Raw genomic sequence first — 19781 nt, forward strand, 5'->3', positions numbered from 1 at the left:
ATTTTGCTAAAGATTCGCCAAAAATCTTTCAGAACCTTCCCAGTAGGTCACTTGAAATTCTACTTATTGGGCCAGTCCTGCCAAAGTAAGGCAAGAGAGGAAAACTATGCATTCTATCACCTCTTCATTTTTAAATGGTATTGACTCTCGAAACCCAGAGGAATGCTAGCTTCCATAAGCTTCTCTCCACAGACTGATATTTTAAGTCTGGAATGCTAAGAACTAACAACCTTCATTTTGCCCTTGTGGACAGGACATAGTTTACCTGACCTAGAATAGGCAGCTCTGTTTTTCTGATGGAAATCTTGGAAACCAACATGGAAAATATAACAACAGTAGCCTCATAAAACAAGGAAACATCCACCCACAAATATTTTTTTAGAGCCCACAATATCACAAATGCTTTGCTTTCATTTTGGTCACTTTACTTTCCCTTACAACACCTCAAAATTTCTGAAACCCTTCTAACTCTGAGGTCAATATTCATCTGCCCATCATCTCCCAAAGCAATCTCCAAACATCTTCGCTATCACAAAAACTGGAAATGGCACCACTACTACGAAAATGAACACCATGCCTGTCAGTGAACCTCAAAGGTAGCACTAAACAAATACTTTGATTTAGTATAATTTGACTGGGATCCTGTGGGATCAGACTAACTGAATAATCCTTCTCAGAATGAAAAGGTAGTAATAATCCATGAGTCCAATCACATTTTTCATGAGATCCACCACAGAAAAGCTGAGTGTTAATCATTCCAGCCATTAAAATTCCAGCCTGAGATCTAGAGGATGGATCTGATGCTGCTTCACCAAGAAAGGCTGCAGTCATTTACTAGAAGCCCAAATATTGACCAAAGCCTCAGAGTGGAATTCAACTGAAATTCCAATATTCACAAGCTGTAACCTTGAGCTGTCTAATAGGGATTTAACACATATCTTAAAGCAGTTTTTGTTTTATGTAAATCTCATTGGTTGCAAATAACAGAAGTCCACTTGAACCAACTTAATTAAAAGCAGGAATGGGTGTATTGTAAAGCTATCTCATGGATCCCCAGGGCAGGGAGAAAAGGCCTTATGAGGATCAGTCAGACACCAGAAAATTCTCAGGAACTAAGACAATGATACTTTTTTTCTCTCTCTCCCCATCCCTCCCTTCATCTCCGTTTTCTCTCTCTCTCTGCCCCTCCTTCCTCCTCTCTTTCCCCTTCTCTCCCTCCCACCACTCTGCTCCCTCTCTATCCTTCTTCTTTCCTCCACTCTCTCTTTCCCTCTTCTTTTTCTCTCTTCTTCCTTCTTCCCCACAGAGTTTCACATCTCCACCTTTCTCTGAGGCTTTGCCTGTCAGCAGAAGCACTTGCTTTGCTTCTCCATGCACAAGCTACAAAAGACCACCTTTCAATCATCAGAGTCTAACCAAAAGCTCAGTTGCAAACTTCTGAGAAACAGTCAGATTGGCCCAAAATGGGTAAATTCTCTGTTTCTGACTGAGTCAGTGGAGATACAGAGAGGCAGAGTCTTACAGTATAAACATGGCTTCTGGGGCTCCACTTCCTGAGGAAGCTGGGAAGATACTGGTTATCCCTCTCACTGAAAAATATTTAAAAATGTAAAGGTCACAAATTGACAAATGGAAAAACCATTAGGCTAAACCTTTGGGAATTCTTTCTCCTCCTAGTTGGTTTCTACTAACATGAGAACTCATCAAATATTCTTTAGTGTTGTCCCTTGGGGAAAAAATACATATATACTAACAAGATAATTTTTTTGTATAGTTGAAAAATTAATAGACTATGAAGGTTCAGGGTACTCAGCCTCCACTGCTAACCAGCAATGTGTAAACTTGCATGATTCACTGTTACTATCTGGGACTCCTCATTTAGGCCATCTATAAGGCCTCTTCCAGCTCTTACATGCTAATTCTGAGATGTTAACTCCTACTCTTATACAAACTACTTGAAGAAGAGAGCTATTTGACTTGTGAGGTTCCTTTGGGAAGAATATTCATTCAGGGCAGAGATCAATTGGTCCACATCTTGTTTGGTTTTGTAGTTAGTATTTTGAAACTTGAAGACTAGAATTCATGGGATAAATTACTTGCATATTGGTAGCTTCATTAATTCTTTCAAGATATTTGGTTGCCAGTTATGGGAATCTGTGAAGAATTGGAGTACCAAAAGTGAGCTAATTAAAAAAAAAAAGTGAGTTAATTGGCCTTATATTCACCAACAAAATTAGTCTCCAGGGCTTTCAGACAAGATTGGATGCATTCAGAGTGGTATGGCTGTAGACTCTCCAGGGCATTCAAACACACTTGCTAAATTGAGCATTTTTAGTGTCACTTACATTCCAATATGCATTCAAAATAATAACCCCAATGACCATGCACGTGGCCTTATTAAGCTCTGCTCTGGGAATTCGTGCAAGAGTGATAGTGAAAGACCATTAAACAGAGAAGGAGAACATCCTGAAGCCTGCTTACTCATTTCCTCTGATGGAAATCAATAAGCTTTTGACCAGCACCAACACTATCAAAAAGCAGATGCTCAGCAGACCAGCCACACCTCCAATTTCACATCCTTTCCCATTAGAACTGCTGAATGTGGCTTTTGAACCAGGCCGGATCAATCAGATATAACAGAAGATCTTTCTTGTCTTCTCTAGCACAAATTTCCGCTCTAAAAGGAAAATGGGTTCCTATTTTTAAAAGATTGATAATAAATCAGGGAAGTGATACGTCCACCACACCAACCATGTTTGTTTTTCTTGGATATATTCTACTTTTCAATTAAAGATATTTAGGATAGCCAACTGGGGGTTTTACTATTAGAAACATTATTTTACAAATGCTCTCTTCACTCAAAGAAATATTCTTGTTACCAAGAAAAAATATTTTGGTTTTACGTTCAACTGTGATATACATAGCAAAGTGAGCACAAATCTTGGCATATGATAAGTAAACAATAAATGTATGCTTCTCTCCTTTTCCTGAGCTGAATCAAATGTACGAGAAAAAAGAAAGAAATCTGGACTTTTTAAGGAATTTGTTCACAAAGCTATAATATTTCATTCAACTTAATTGCAAATCTCCCCCCATGATCTCAAAATATTTTCACATGTATTATTGACCTTTCATAATCATCATGTGACATAAACAGGGCTAAAAATTATCAACTCCATTCCTTAATGAAAAAAAAACGTAAGCATGGAAAAGGCAAGAGACTTATTTAGATTTTTTTTAACAACTTAGGGTAGAATTCAGAGTCTCTGACTCTGATTTATTACCCAAGTTACAATACCTCATTAGGAATCCAGGATCAACAAGCCCTGTGTGACTGGCTATAAAATGTTTTCCTTAAAGGACTAGATTATATTCTTTAAATAATAAGTTACCGGGATCCCTGGGTGGCTCAGCGGTTTGGCGCCTGCCTTTGGCTCAGGGCACGATCCTGGAGTCCCAGAATCGAGTCCCACGTCAGGCTCCCAGCGTGGAACCTGCTTCTCCCTCCTCCTGTGTCTCTGCCTCTCTCTCTCTCTCTCTCTCTCTCTCTCTGTCTATCATAAATAAATAAATAAATATTTAAAAAAAATAAGTTACCAATATAACACAAACAAAAATGAATATCTAATTTGGCTCTTTGGCTCTCCCTTTCTCATATATATTTGTGTGTATACGAACACATATGCACTATCTGATCATCCCCCATAATTGCTTAAGGGAACTCTAGTTCTGAAAAATGTGAGATAAGTTTAAATACTAAAAAGGAAAGAAATTCTACCACAGATGCTCCATTCATATTGCAATCCCATCTCTGGCCTGGAACTCTCAGGAGACACTCTGATGAAGTTTTTCAGCTTGAGCAGAAATAACACAGACTTTTAATAGTTTGAAAGGCAGTAATAAAGCAATATCAATAAGAAGAAAAACTGTCATAGCTGCTAATTGTGTTCCAGGGTCTTTTTAAAACCTTAGTAAGTCTTGGATAACGAGCAGGAGGCTGATTTTCACTCTGTGGTTTGTAACAGACTATTATCAGTGTTCTCATGTACATTTTTGCCACACACCCATCACATGAAATCTGATTCATCACAGCCATTCAGCACTGTTATCATGTTCCCTGGAGATGCCATTCACCCACAACCCTACCTCCTGCTAAAGCCTGAGTATTAAAGTGAATAAGCCTTTCAGTAAGAATCTTTCCCCTTCCATTCAGACTTCCTTATTCCATCCTTCCTTACACTGCAGTTTGCCTGAGACACTGACCCAGCATTCTCAATCTTTGATGAACTGGCACATACCTATGAACTTGAATTTGTTGAAACACAGTGGAGGAGAGGAAATTTGTGCCTTGCCGTCAGCCATCTACAAGAACATCTCTCTGGACTCTTTCCTACTCCATCGTATACCTGTACGTGTGTGTGTGTGTGTGTGTGTGTGTGTGACATACTGCCATTCCTCTTCAGTTTTCTTTTAACATTTTTTATTAAAAATTAAAAGTTAAAATTATATTTTATCAAAACTATATGTGTATTAGGTTACATAAAAAGTCAAATATACTATGGTCTTAGAATGAAAACCAGTGAGTCTTCTGTCTCAATTCCAGAGGCAACCACCTTCCTGTTGCTCAGACGCTACTACTTTCTATTTTCAATCATTTCTTCTTCTGCTTCTTACTTCATATTTCTGAATAATTCTCTTATACTGCTATTTCTCAGTTCTCTTTTATAGATGATCTATTGGCTTCCTGTTGGAGACAATAGAATTTAACTCCACATTTACATAAACCACTGATGAAGTACACACTCATATTTTCTATCCACCTGATATTAAGTTTTTCACTAAATCAACTTAAGTATTTAGTTTTTTTATAAGTGTATAAATATCTTTCACACATAAGTTATGTCATGCACTTTGGTCAAATTTTCTTTCTTATAAAATCTCTGTTTTTCTTAGAGTTGATAATTCTTACTATTTTGGTGTTTTCTCAGTACACATACTATTCCATGCCTAACTGATAAAACTCCTCTCTGGATAGTCAAACGCCTCAGAGAATCCATAAATTCCTTCTTGCCTCCCAGAGGATCTATCCCTTCTGAAGCCCCTTCCTCTCTTGCTCCAGTTTGGACTACTCACTCTATAGACCTGCTATGCAATTGTCATCTGGGTTTTCCATCATTCTGGAAATTCCTTTTTTCTTCTATGTTCAGTACCATGTCTTCTTCATGGTTTTATCCCTGCATTTGGAGGTAACATGTCTTCCAGGAAGCTGCTCAGAAAGACCACATGAGATGTAAATAGCACATGCATGCCTAAAATGTCTTTGTTCTATCTTCTACTCAGTTGGTAGTTTGGGTAAAGAAATTTAGTAATTTTTATAAAGAAATTAAAAGATTGCTCCATTTTCTCTAGCTTCTAATGTCATTGTTGCAAAGGCTGATGTTTTTCTAATTCTTGTTCATTTGTGGGGTATTTGGGATTGGGTTTTTGGGGGGAGTTTTTTGCCTTCCTTAGGACGTCTTTATTTTTCTTCTTTGATCCTGAAATTCAGAAAAGTAGCAATGATGTGGCGTTTTGATATTCACTGTTGTAGGCTCTTTGTAGAGCCTTTCAACCTAGAGATTTATATTTTTCAGTTCTGAAGAGTTCTTTTATAATATTTCCTTGATAGTTTCTTCCCCTTTATTTTCCTCACTCTCTCTTTATGAAATTTATTTTGGTTGAGGCTGGATCTCCTGGATGGAACCTTCAATCATTTTATCTTTATGCCCTCATTTTTTCACTTATTTTTCTGGGAAATTTCTTCAACATTATTTTAACCCTTATTTTGAATGTTTTTAGTTCTGCTCTCATATTTTCAATTTACAAACAATTTTCCTTCCTCTTCACATATTCCACAGAACAACTCCTTCCTTTATCTTTCTGAGGATATTTTTTTCCTGTAACATTCAACTGAGAAATGGCTGTACTTTACCTCACCGAGAAGCAGGCTCCCTGCGGGGAGCCCAATGTGGGACTTGATCCCAGGACTCCAGGATCAGCTCTGAGCCAAAGGCAGGCACTCAACCACTGAGCCTTCCAGGGGTCCCTCTGTTCATATTTAAACAAAGTACTTAAGAACTGATCAAAAGCATTTGGAGTAATTAATGTTTGGGTAGGATTTGATAACTGGTGGGCCTTACTATAGTATGATCAGGAATATTTACAGATATGCCAGATGTCAGTGCCTATAGGTCTTTTTTCCTAGGCTAGTTTAGAATCGCAGAGAATAATCCCTCTATCCTCTGCCTGGCTTTTGTAGTTTTGCATGCCATGTGGGAAAGGAGACAAGGGAGCACACTCCTCAGGATGCAAATTGGCATCAATCCTCCATTGTTTAGTACTGCTTCTCACACATATCTTCACATGTTCCTTGTGTTCTCCAATTCAAAGCCTTGCCTTTATTTGAATCTTCTACCAGAGAAGAGAAGAGAGTCACAGCTGAACTGATTTGAGAGAGTCTGGGCATCTAATGCTTCTTTCATAGATTCCCATTTTCAGCTCCACCTACTTCCAGAATAGCTTGCTTTCAATTCCCCGAGTTTTTCTCACTCAAATTCGTTAGGATGAATCCATCAGTTTTCTTTAATCCTCTCTCTCCTGCAGGATTATTCTGTCCTTCCCCCTTTACAAAGTCATCAAGTCTTCTAAACTTTGATGACATCTCTTTTGCCCTTTATATCACTTTGTTGAATGGATTTAAACCTTTGTCATTTCTTTCTTTCTTTTTTTTTTTATTTTTTTTTTTTGAGATTTATTTTTTTTTTTTTTTTGAGATTTTGTTTATTTATTCATGAGAGACACAGAGGCAGAGAGAGAAGCAGGCTCCATGCTGGGAGCCTGACGTGGGACTCATTCCCGGGTCTCCAGGATCACACCCTGGGCCGAAGGCAGCGCTAAACCGGTGAGCCCCCCAGGCTGTCCTTGTCATTTCTTTACTATCATTTCAGTGAAGTTTGAGGAGATGACTCTTGTATTGTCTCTACAATGTTGGCTACAGATACCTCACTCCCCTTACCACCATGCTTTATTTATTTATTTGACCAATATTCTCTCAGGGTGAGTATTACTTGTGAATAGTAAGAGATACAGGGAAGTAGAACATATATTCTTAGCTCTAATGAAGCTTATACATGAGCTGAAAGACAAAATACGTATATATTAACAAATTCTAAAATAAATTAATACAAACTTTAAAAAATATGATTAAGTCCTAATTCAATACTATATCTTATTAGGTGAAAGGGAGTGATACAGCTAACCACTGCAGGCATTTAGAACTGAGACAGTCTTCTGTCACCTAGAATATGAGGGCAGGTTTCACTAAGACAGTAGTAGTTAAATTTCATAGAATTTGGAAAGGCATTGAGAATGAGAGAATTCTAAGAGAAACAGAAGCACAGAGAAAGCATGAGGAATGGTGAATGAATGTAGCAAAAACAGAAGGTTTGTATAAGGAAACTGTAACTAGGCTATCATGAATTTCACAGTTAAGGAAAAAATATGCTAAACAAAAATATGGATAATAATAAAAAGCATTTTATTGAGGTTATGGTTCAAGGTGCACCTTGGACTCGATGCATAGAGAGGGTGAGTCACTATCCTACCTCACGTCCAATATCCCATCCATTACCTGTGAAATGTACCTAACAGAACTTCTTTTTGGTGGAACTTATGGGCACACCAAATTAGCTTCTCCCAAAGAAAGGAACAGATGAAGGAGCAGATTCTGCAACATCTGCTTTCTGAATACCTTATATGAGAGATCTTTAGATCTACTTGCTTAAAGGTTTAAAGGGATGGGGGCATGGTTGGGTGGATTACAGCTATGAAGGAAATGGCAGTGAGCTTTTGAAAGAGAAAACGTGAATATGGGATAAAAGATTCTCTGGGATAATGAATATGCTGAGATGGTAGCTACATACAAGTTCAGGGTCTAACTTAGCAAAGGGGTAATGCACAGCATTCAAAAGAGAAGAGAAATACAGGAGCAAACATTTAAATTGGAACACTCTGCATTTATAAAAAACTGAAGTGTAGTCAATTTATGTTTGCAGAAGTATTTATGGTTGTTTGGTGGCAGAAAAAAATGTAAATATGTGAATATTACAAATATATGGTATGCCAATATCTTCTATAATGAACTAAAATGTGAATAGTCAAGCTGGGCACTAACAAGTTTTGTTCCTTATACTTTTTCTTTATTCTTCTCCCTCCTGCAACACTGATACAAAACTTCTTCCCACTCAAAACCTTTCCAGAATCCTTCAATATTCACACCTTAATATTCATTCTTCCATTTTCTTCTTTTATTTTTTTGTTTGTTTGTTTTGTTTTGAAATGTACCAATAAATTCTTTGTTTCAAACTCTCTTGGCAAATGTCTAAATGGGTAGATACCTGCCTTTTCTCAGTAAATGCTAAGAATAAACAGATGTTTTCCTGGTGACCTTTCAAAGAAGCTGCCTTTTTCAAAGGGGAATAAGAAGTAACTCTAATCTGGAGGTGACCTAGTTTGTGACCCTTGCTGAAGATTTGCTCTAGGAGCACAGTCTTTCACTGACAGTAACAGATACAGTTGCCCAACATCAGGCTTAAAACCACACAAGAGATAGGTCCCAAAAAGCCAAATTTGCAGTGACTTTTCTCACATCCTAAGAAAAACTGTGTTTCTAAGGTACATCTTTATCGAAAGAAAAAGCCAACCATCTATAATTGCTGTCAGTGCATTTTTCAATGTGTGTCATTGTGCTGAATAGCTTATTTGTCCTTCCATACCCTCTCCCCATTCTATTCCATTCTATTCTGCACCTTGTTAAGCTAATCAGTGAGGACCACCACCACCACATGACTTCCATGTTCTCTGGTTTCCCATTGGGTTTGGCCAATATGAGTTTTAGCAACAGATCAGAGGGTAGAGAAGCATGAGATCAGGGTGTGTATTCCCCTTGGTCCTTCCCTTGGAGGTGGCTCTGGGTTGTCCATGCCCTTCCATCCAGGATCAATGGGCCTTTCCAGGCAACCTTCACCACACAGCCTTTTTTTCTGGCTCAGCAACTGCTCCCTCCCCTCATCCTATCAGATACAGGTGTAGTAACACTCCATCCACGGCTCCTAGCCTCAGGTTGCTTCACTATGTCTTGTGGTTGTTCTACTCCACCTTCCCCTCCAGCACACACCTTTTTAAACAATCTCTTGGTAGTAAACTCTCCTAGAATCATCCTAATTTGGGTATGCCATCTCTTTCCTGCTAAGAACTGACAGAGATAATAAATTATTTTTTAATAAAAGATTTTATCTAAGCAGTCCATACTTAAAAAAGAGGTGAAATTAATACAGCAAATGAAAACTTTTCAGCTTTGAAGTCAAAGAAAGATTAATTCAAGCTCCAGACCATCCTCTTATAAATTGTGTTTCCTTGGACTAGGTACTCAAACGTTCAGAGCCTCAGTTGTCCAATCTCTAAAATAAACACAATAATAGTACCTACACCATAGAATTGCTATGAAGAATATGAAACAATTTTAAATGAGATTAAGTAAATCCACATGAGTCAAGCTCTACATTCCTATTAGCTAAAAATTCAATCATAACAATAATGTTTATTAGTTAATAACTGATAACTCTTCTGAAAGAATTTTAACCTAGATGATGGACTTGAATTAGATCTTAAAGATGGAGTAACTGAAATTTATGTTGGTAGACTCAAGTACGACTTACCCAAGATACATTTCTTCACATAGAATATGAGTGATTACTTTTGACTTTCCAGACTTCTAAAAGGAAAGTTACCTTGAAACTTTGGGAGAGGATCAAGAAAAGAAGTCACTTCATCTTTTGTCAAATATAGTGATCATTTTGTCCAGAAACCTCCCCAGCATGGTCATACACAAGAACCTTTGTGTATATCTGTAACTTCATTTGAAAGCAAAACAAGGGCCATCATTCCCCTATTGGTGCCATGAATTAATCACTAGCTTTAATTAAGAACCACATTACAGAGGCCTCTATAATTGGAGAGTTAATTTAATGAGCTATTGCAAATTAAAGTAATTTCCACTTCCTTAAACTCAACTGTGATGAATGGAGTTTTTCAAGAAAACTTCATTACCTGTCCGATTATCCTAAGCCTTCCAAATCATCTAGTTTGGACTAGGTTTGTCTGCAGTCCAGGGAGCAAAATCCTTCATGGGTCTGAAATCAGAAAGATGCTGATGGTACATTCATGAGGTAGATGTACTTTTGTCATACAAAGTTTACATATGTTAATAGATTTAAATTGGTCTATAAACTAAGTCAATTGCCATTTCTCAATTATTTATATAAATTAAAGGATGGCTTAACTTAATTTCTACCATGTGTGCCCTTTGGCACTAAAGGTTACTGAAGATTTTAGACTTCTTTTCAAGGGACTGGGAAGAAAAACTACCTACTATCTGCCAATATTTAGCTGTACTTCATAAGAGGTAGTTTATTTTGGAGTCTATAATGATATAATCAAGAAAACCATGAATCTGATGTAACTTCCCCTACTCAGCTCCAGCACATCTCCTAGAAAAGACCATAAACAAACTGCAAACAAAAGAAATAAAACTGTATAGGATTTCACCACTAGGCATGGTCCCAAACCAAGGCATGCAATTTTAAGGATCTTGACATCATGGCCAAAATAGACAAAGCAGATGTGGTTAGCTTGGTTGACTATGGATTATTGGAATAAAATGGCAGAAGAATACATTAACCCTTGCACCCAGAATCAAGGAATGAGGTGCTTCTGAAGACAAGAAAGAGAGGTTTGTGATTCTTTACCAGTATTGACATGTACATATTTGAAAATATATTCATTGAACACCAAAATTAAGTGGCTAGCACCCTTTTGCAGAGGATCCTCAACAGGAGAATAAATAGGAGAAAAAGAAAATTTCATATATAGCCCTATCAAGGCTGTTTTTTCATGATAATAGCATGCAGACTCTAAAGTTCTTTACCTGGATTTTTCAATTCCGGATAGACATATTCTATCTCTCCTTTACTCTTGGTCTCCACTATAAGAATAGGTAGAGATGGGAAGAACTTGTCACAACCCCATAATTAATTCCAACCACATTTCAGCCACTAACTCACTTTGTATAACAGATCTCTGAATATCAAAGATCAAATGAGATTGTTCATTGCAATGAAATAGAACATACACATGAATGTCAGAAATTCTAAAGTGCTCTATAAATGAAGGTTGAATAGTGAAAAATTTAGTTCTACGTTTTCATTTCTCAAGTGTCCAAGTATTAATAATTCAATAAAGGGATGTAAATTTTCTCATTGATATTCTTAAATTCAGTAGGTGACAATAGGTATAAGCCAAGCAGTTATCCATTTTATATAATAAAATAATTTGTGTTAAATTTTTAAAAAAATTTTATTTATTCATTCATCGAGACACGCACAGAGAGAGAGGCAGAGACACAGGCAGAGGGAGAAGCAGGCTCCACGCAGGGAGCCCTATGCAGGACCCGATCCCGGGGCTCCAGGATCACGCCCTGGGCTGGAGGCGGTGCCAAACCCGCCAAGCCACCAGGGCTGCCCTGTGTCAAATTTTTTTAATGCAGCTTATAAAAACCCTTTTTTCCCCTAAATCACCTTCATGAAAAAAAGTCTCTTACCAATGGCTTGGATAAAATCACTGGTGATAAATCCATGAGAAGTAACGATGAAAAATTGTGATATAGAGTTATATACTTTACTTAAAAAAATAACAGTTTGTGTCTGGTTACTAGAATAGTGCATGCTTGCTAGGTGTGGTGGCAGGTGCCTGTAATCCCAGCTACTCTGAAGGTTAAGGTAGGAGGGTCGCTTGAACCCATGAGTTCTGGGCTGTAGTGAGCTATGCAAATCAAGTAGTTGCACTTAAAAAAAAAAAAAGTAGCACATGTTTATTGGAGGACATTTGGCAATTATTTTTAAAATTATTAATTTTCAAATACTGTGGTCCCTTGTATTACCTAGTCAAATGTATATATGTGCTACTCCTTACAAAAGTTTCTCTCCTTCACCAAAAGCGAGAGCATATGGACGATCTTTTGGATGCCCCCTGCTGGCGCAGTTAAAGTGAGGGTACTGGACTCAGTGCTCCAGGTCTATAGCAGTTTTCTTTATGCCCTGTGTTTTGACAGAAAAGAGAGGAATTTCAGAGCTGCAGTTGGCAGAAGCCTAAACTGGCTCTCAAGACTCCCAGCCCGTGGTATTTACACATCTTCACCCAGGGATCCAATCAAACATTAATCCAGGTGCTACTGTGAAGACATTTGCAGATGTAAATAAGGTCACAAATCAGTTGATCTTAATATAGGGAGATGATCCTTAGCAGAGCTGGCATAATGAGATGAACCTATTAAAGGGGCAAGGTTCTTCCTGAAGAAAGATTTGGAACATGAAAAGGAAGCCTCTAGAACTGGGATAGCCCCCAGCTGACAGTCAGCAAGTAAACAGGAATCTCAGTCCCACAACTACAAGGAAGAGGATTCATCCAACAACCTGAATGAGCTCAGAACCAAATTCTGCTCCAGGGTCTTCGGAAAAGCATACAGCCTGGCCAACACCTTGATTTCAGTCTTCCAAGACCTTGAGCAACAGAGCCAGGCATGCTGTGCTTGGACATCTGACCTACAGAACTGTGAACTAATAAATGGGTATTGTTTTAAGCTGCTGTGTGTGTGGTAATTTGTTGTGCAACAACAGAAAACAAATGCAAAAGTTTTGCTTGTAAAAGTCTGTTTATTCTTGTCTATTGCTGCTGTAGCATTCTATTGCATGAATGTGCCACCATTTGTTTATCCATTCAGCTGTTGAGGAATACTTGGGTTGTTTCCAGTGTGAGGCTATTCTGAATAAAGTAGCTAGGAACGTTCATTGACAAGTCTTTGTGGAGACATCTGGGGCAACTTTTAAGTCCAGCGCAGAAAACATATAAGGAACCATTAATTCAGGAATACTTCACCATCTCCCAACCTGTTCATCCATCACCCTATGTTTGAGATATGATCCACAACAATCAAAGGTCCTGGGTCTCCTATAGCAGTCAACAAATATGTGCCGTGCCATGGCTAATCCCTCAGCCTACTTCCCTGCCTAATTCCAGGCCATGTTCCGTAATGCCTGTTTTGAATTTTGGTGTGATTCTATAAATAAAAAAAGCTTATAGATATCCAGGGACCACAGTACTTTATATTCAAACTACCCAGCAGATGAAAAGGAAGCAAATAGAAGAGAAACCACCCGATCTCCACTCCACGGGTGCCAATGACAGGACATGTGCAAAAGCAGTGCTATTGACAGAACAGTGCAAAAACTTCCCTCTCGTTTTCAGTGATATTTGCCCACCCTTAAGGAAACATTAGGAAAGTATTTCATAGTCACTGACACCATATTTCTCACTCAGTAATTAAAACAACAATTTTATGGTCCTTTTTTTATACAAAAGATGGAGGATAAGTTTGGCAACTTACCCAGGAATTCAGTGAGTCCAGGATAGAGTAAGGATTCAGGTGCCTGGAATCCCCATCAGGTGCACTCTGCATCAGCAGACAGCCCTTTCCACTTAAAATAAATGCTGAACCAGAGATACTAGAAACAGGCAGTCACAATGAGTGCTTTGCATAGGTTTTGCTTAAGCTTAATTTTTTGTGTCTTGATTGGGGAAAGACGGTTGTAAAAATTAGTTTAAATCTAGTTGGCTGTTGGGGTGCCTGGGTGTCTCAGTTGGTTAAGTGTCTGACTCTTGGTCTTGGCTCAGGTCATGATCTGAGGGTTGTGGGATTGAGCCTTGTGTTGGGCTCTGCGCTCAGCAGGATCTGCTTGAGTTTCTCTCTCTCTGCCCCTCCCCCTGCTTTGGCACGCACATGCTTGCTCTCCCTCAAATACATCTTTTTAAAAACATCTGGTTGGTTGTTTAATTGAATATGATTTATTTTGTCAATGTCAAGAGCCACAGAGGACAAAATGGGAAAGGGGAGAATAAGATACTGACTTGGGTAACTGTCTTGAGATGCTTCATTCAAAATTTATATTGTTTTAAAACCTCTCTTTGTTGGTAAGAGATTACAAAGTTTCAAATACAGTATATACAGGTATTAGAAATGGTAAATTCAAGAATGGTCATAGTCATGGGAGCTTGTGCCTTCAGGTATTCAGAATTGGTCAATTAGTCAAAAGAATAAAAGGCTTTAAATTAGAAGAAGTAAAATGACCTCTACTGAGAAGTGATGTGATCCTATAGATAGAGAATTCCAATGATCCAACAAAACAAAATGAAAAACACCCACTAGAGCTAATAAATGAACTCACCAAAATTTCAGGGTACAGAATCAACACAAAAAAGTCAGATGTGCTTCTATACACCAGCAATGAGCAATCTGAAAAAGAGACTAAGGAAACAATTTCATTTACAATTCCATCCAAAAAAATAAATAAAATAAAATATCTACTTAAAAAACTTAACCAAGGAGGTGAAAGACCTATACACTAAAAACTATGTAACACCCCTGGGAAAATTCTAAAGGAGACCTCTATCAGTGGAAAGGCAGATATCCACATCCGTAAACTGGGTGACAACAGTCTTAAGATGACAGTACTACCCAAAGCAGTCTACAGATCCAATGAAATCTCTATTAAAATTCCAATAGCCTTTGTTCATAGAAATGGAAAAGCCAACACTCAAATTCACATGGAATTGCAAAGCACTCCAAACAACAATCTTATAAAAAGAGAAACTGTCACAATGAGATGTGTGATTTATTTGAGAATAGAGAGAAATTTCTCCAGATACATAACCGTGATTAGAATCTAGCTAATTGTAGAGTGACTGCCTTTGACTGAAAAAAATATCCATTTGACCACCTCCTTGATCCTTGAAACCCTGGCTGAGCGGGACGTCCTTCTATCTGGAATCAACAGTCATGGTTGCTGCCACTTGAAACTCCCACCTGATTCCAGCATTCTCATAGAGGAAGGTCAGTAACTGATAGCACCTGGTGTGTGTGTGTGTGTGTGTGTGTGTGTGTGTGTGTCCGTCTGTCTAGGGGAAAGTAGCTTTTCGCAGGTAGAAGTTTCATCCTCAAAGTGAGACCTTGGAATCATTTCTCCTATTCTTTCTTCTCCATCAGGGTTTGGTAGTTTTCTGAAGGAAAGACCAAAGTGAGAGAGTGATATATCATAATGGAAAGGACAAGCCTCATTCAGACTACCCTCTGTCACCAATTTGGTGAACTTGAGCTGATAACTTCATTTAGTTACTTCATCTGTAAAATGGGCAAGTCTCCCCTAGTCCACATGCTCACCAAAGGATTTGTAGATCTGTGAACTATCTACTGGCCATACATGTCTCAATATACAACAGTTTGGGGGTGCCCGTGTGGCTCAGTTGGTCAAGTGTCCGATTCTTGGTTTCAACTCAGGTCACTCTCATGGACTATGAGATTGGGCTCCAAACTCAGTGGGGAGTCTGCTTAAGGATTCTGTCCCTCTGCCCCTGCTTCACCCCCAGTCTAAATAAATTAATTAATTAATTAAATCTTTAAAAAAATAAATATATGACAACCTGAACAAATCTTTTGGCCATGGAGATGTACACTTTTAGGGATGTGGCCATATAATTCAAATGTCTACTCAAAAGTTCTGTTATGCATATATAGTTAAAAGTACATTTATAGGCACCTGGCTGGCTCAGTGGTGGAGCATCTACCTTCAGCTCAGGGTGTGATCCTGGGGTCCTGGGATCGAGTCCCACATCGGGCTCCCCAGAGGGAGGCTGCTTCTCCTTCTGCCTGTGTCTCTGCCTCTCTCTGTGTGTGTCTCATGAGTAAATGAATAAAATCTTGTTAAAAAAGTACATTTATAAAATAATATATTGATTTTTAAATAATGTATTCATCCACTGTCATTTCACAAAACAATGTTATTCCTCATCACTGCTGTTTTACGATTGATTCAGCAGTTTATTAGACACATCATTGTCACTTCCTTCTAAGTTGTTTGAAAACTAACACTTTTTGGGACCGTATGCAATGTTGTCACTAGAAATAATATCTGAAGTCACCCATTTGTATAGTACTTGGTCATTTTTTTCATTTCTTGATGTATATTTGTAATCTCCATAATGTGCCAGTTGCTGAATTGCTTTCTATGTGTTCTCTAAGAGGTCTATTTAAAAAAATCTAACACTTAAAATTTCAGGGCTAATAATTTCAAGAATAATGACTACATCAGTGATAAATTTCTTTTCCTCTTTGTTGTAACCAGTTCTGGCAGATGACCTCCATAAACATCCAAAACAGACATTAACTTAGATCATTTCACCCCAAAGCATCTTCCCCCAACAGTAGTTTGCTGTTCCAAATTCAGCTATTGAGAGAGTATCCAAAGATGATTTCATTAGGTTGTGTATTGAAGGTGACTTCCTTCTTTCTGGGAAATAATTTTGGAGACAAAAAAATTCATCTTAAATTTGAGAAAATTAGGGTATATATAAAGCCATTAATTCAGATTAATTCCAGAAATTTAGAAGCAGCATATGCCTTGTTTGTTCAGTTTTTTTCTTTGTTTGGCTTTGGAACCCAAGGTCACAACACTCTAAGTAGAATTCCTCTAAAATTATATTACTATTATTCTTCTTTTAAAAGAAAGAATCAGAACTTAATACATGTGCTCGATGAATAAGGCTAACTCTGAACCACAAGAAAACAAAAAGGAAGCCCTCTGAAAAGTAAAAACTAACCACCCCCACTGGTTTATCCTAACACTGACCAAGAAGATAGAAAAAGAAAAGTTCCTACACAGTGCTTTTCAGTTTTTCTTCTGAAGTCAACTTTCCAACAATAACCTGGGCTGTGCCTTTTTCTTCTGATCTTGCTCTTTACATGGAAGCAGGGAAATGCTGGTGCCTGTAATAGTAGCCGGTAGCTGCTGCCTTTTATTTGCTCTCTTGGTCATACTAGAAAGTGTTGACACTTTCTAGTGGCCTTTCCTGATACTGGGGCATTCCTACCAAGAGTCAACTATGAAACCTTTTTCCGATCAGGAGGCAGGAAATGAAAAGAAACCCGTCTTTCCGTTTGGCTCAAAATAAAGATGAGTGTATCTAGTAGAATCCCAGGGCGGGTAAAAGTGTGAGGGGGTGAGAATAATAAATTCAGCTTTCTCCCTCCAACACCATCACCCTTTTTTTGGTCCCCAACAGAAACCTACAGGCAAGCTGTTCTCAGTGGATGTTAAATATTCAAAATTCTAGGAGGGAAGTGTTACGTGAGATTAGAGCAAAAACAGTGGGAGCAAAACGGTTGTGTTCTGTGTTCAACTCTGCAACAGGCAAAGTTATATGACCCATTATCCAAAGGTCTCCTTCACCTACCTCAGCTATGGGAATGGGGAGAACAAAACGGCTTTGGCTCCAAGAAAAAAAGATCAATTCTAAAGAGACTGTGGGGGGGCACCTGGGCTGCTCAGTCCATTAAGCATCTGCCTTCCCCTCAGGTCATGATCCCAGAGTTCCAGGATTGAGCCCAGCATCAGGCTCCCTGCTCAATGGGGAGTCTGCTTCTGCCCCTCCCTCTGCCCCTTCCCCTGCCCCTTCCCTCTCATTCACTCTCTGTCTCAAAATCTTTTTTTTTTTTTTCAGATAAAGTCTTAAAAAAATGAAATAAAGAGACTGAAGTTCACCTTAGTATCCCCTAACTCTTATTTCCATCTAAATGGAAAGCCCAGACTGAAGTAAGGGCATCCTCAAGCAGCCAGTCTTTGGAATACATTGTTCTTAAACCTTGGAAGTCACACAAGAAATGCCACAGATGATCAACCCCGCCCCCACCCTAGATATTGGCTACCTGATTTCACCAGGCCTCTGTTCCCTCACTCAGGGGGAAAAGAGTTTGCCAATATCCTTATCAGGAGAATTTTGAATAGAATTGCTTAAGGAGAGGGTTAATACTGACTTTTGTTCAAGATAGCCAACTCCTCCCCCACACAAAAATCTGAAAATAATTCCGATAAAAAGAGCAACTCTGCTTGTGAGCAAACCAGATGGCTACACACCCCTTCATCAAGTCTGTTAGTTTTCACATCACCGCCTTGGAAGTTTCTCCCCAGGAAAACACATGGACATGAGACTTTTTGACTGAGTTAGGAATCTGTTTTAAAACAAGGCCCATCCACACTAACTCCTAGGTCTGCCTGACATAATTGCCCGCTTCATTTTCTTCAGGATATTTTCCCTGGCAGATTGACTACCCTTCTGGATAACTAAATATATCACTTATGGTCAACAAAGTGAAAACATTGAGGCTTCTTTGTGGAGAATTCAGACCAAACCTCGGTAATTGCCCAAATTCCCCACAGTCTCAGTACGTCGGGGCTGGGCATGCTCTGGAGGGTTGGAGCACTCATATTTGGAAAACATCTCAGATTCTACTTAAAGGTTTATTTGCAGAGCAGCTCACTAAAGCATAAGTAGAAAGAGCATTGGAGGCCATTTATTAAGGGAAGCTTCTTGTTTCATTGGGAAGGGGGATTGAATACTTGATCAGCTCACACAGTCCCACTTCCTCCAACTAATTGTCATATCCCAAAGAGGTGATAAATAAAGTCCAACCTCGGAACTGACACACTTTGTCCATTGCCCAACATACTGTGTGAATACATTGAAAGAAAATTTGCATCTTGGCAAATATGGAATTATTGAGAATACCTGGAACTGATCAAGATAAGCATTAGTGTGGGGATCCCTGGGTGGCGCAGCGGTTTGGCGCCTGCCTTTGGCCCAGGGGGCGATCCTGGAGACCCGGGATCGAATCCCACGTCGGGCTCCCGGTGCGTGGAGCCTGCTTCTCCCTCTGCCTGTGTCTCTGCCTCTCTCTCTCTCTCTCTCTCACTCTGTGTGACTATCATAAATAAATAAATAAATAAATAAATAAATAAATACATAAATAAAATAAATATTTTTTAAAAAGATAAGCATTAGTGTGGACTAAACTATTCTTTACATAGGCATGGAGTTCTCAGTATGGGATAAAGAGCTTATGAATAGACTTCAGAGTGGCTCTCCTTTAAATTCAACAGAAAAGAAGTTGATATCTGTATTTGTACCTTTCAGTGGAAGGGGTCCATAATTTCATTCACATTCACAAAGGGTACCTGACAAGAACGGTTAACAACCAGAAGCTTTAGTTTATATCACAAACACTGAACATGAAGTAACATACTATATACTTTCATGACTTGGTTTTACCAATTCAATCCTTCCAATGAATCCATACCCTCTTCCCAAATCCTGATCCTGCCATAGACCTACAACCAACAAGACTACTTGAACTACTCTAGATTAAACCAAAACTGTGTGTGAGATATTGACAAAGCAGATTTTTCTCTTCCAGTTAATGTTTTTACTTAAATAAAAAAAAAACCTTTCTTTAATAATCTGATTAACCATTAATGAGAATAAGACATATCTTGTGAAACAACTTTGAAAAGAAATGAATGCCAATGGTATAGTTTGGCATCCTTCTCACTAGTTCTAATTTAAACTTAATCATCTGGGATCCCTGGGTGGCGCAGCGGTTTGGCGCCTGCCTTTGGCCCAGGGCGTGATCCTGGAGACCCGGGATCGATTCCCACATCGGGCTCCCGGTGCATGGAGCCTGCTTCTCCCTCTGCCTGTGTCTCTGCCTCTCTCTCTCTCTGTGACTATCATAAATAAATAAA

This window comes from Canis lupus, chromosome 32, assembly GCF_048164855.1.
Source record: "Canis lupus baileyi chromosome 32, mCanLup2.hap1, whole genome shotgun sequence".
NCBI classification, from domain to species: Eukaryota; Metazoa; Chordata; class Mammalia; order Carnivora; family Canidae; genus Canis; species Canis lupus.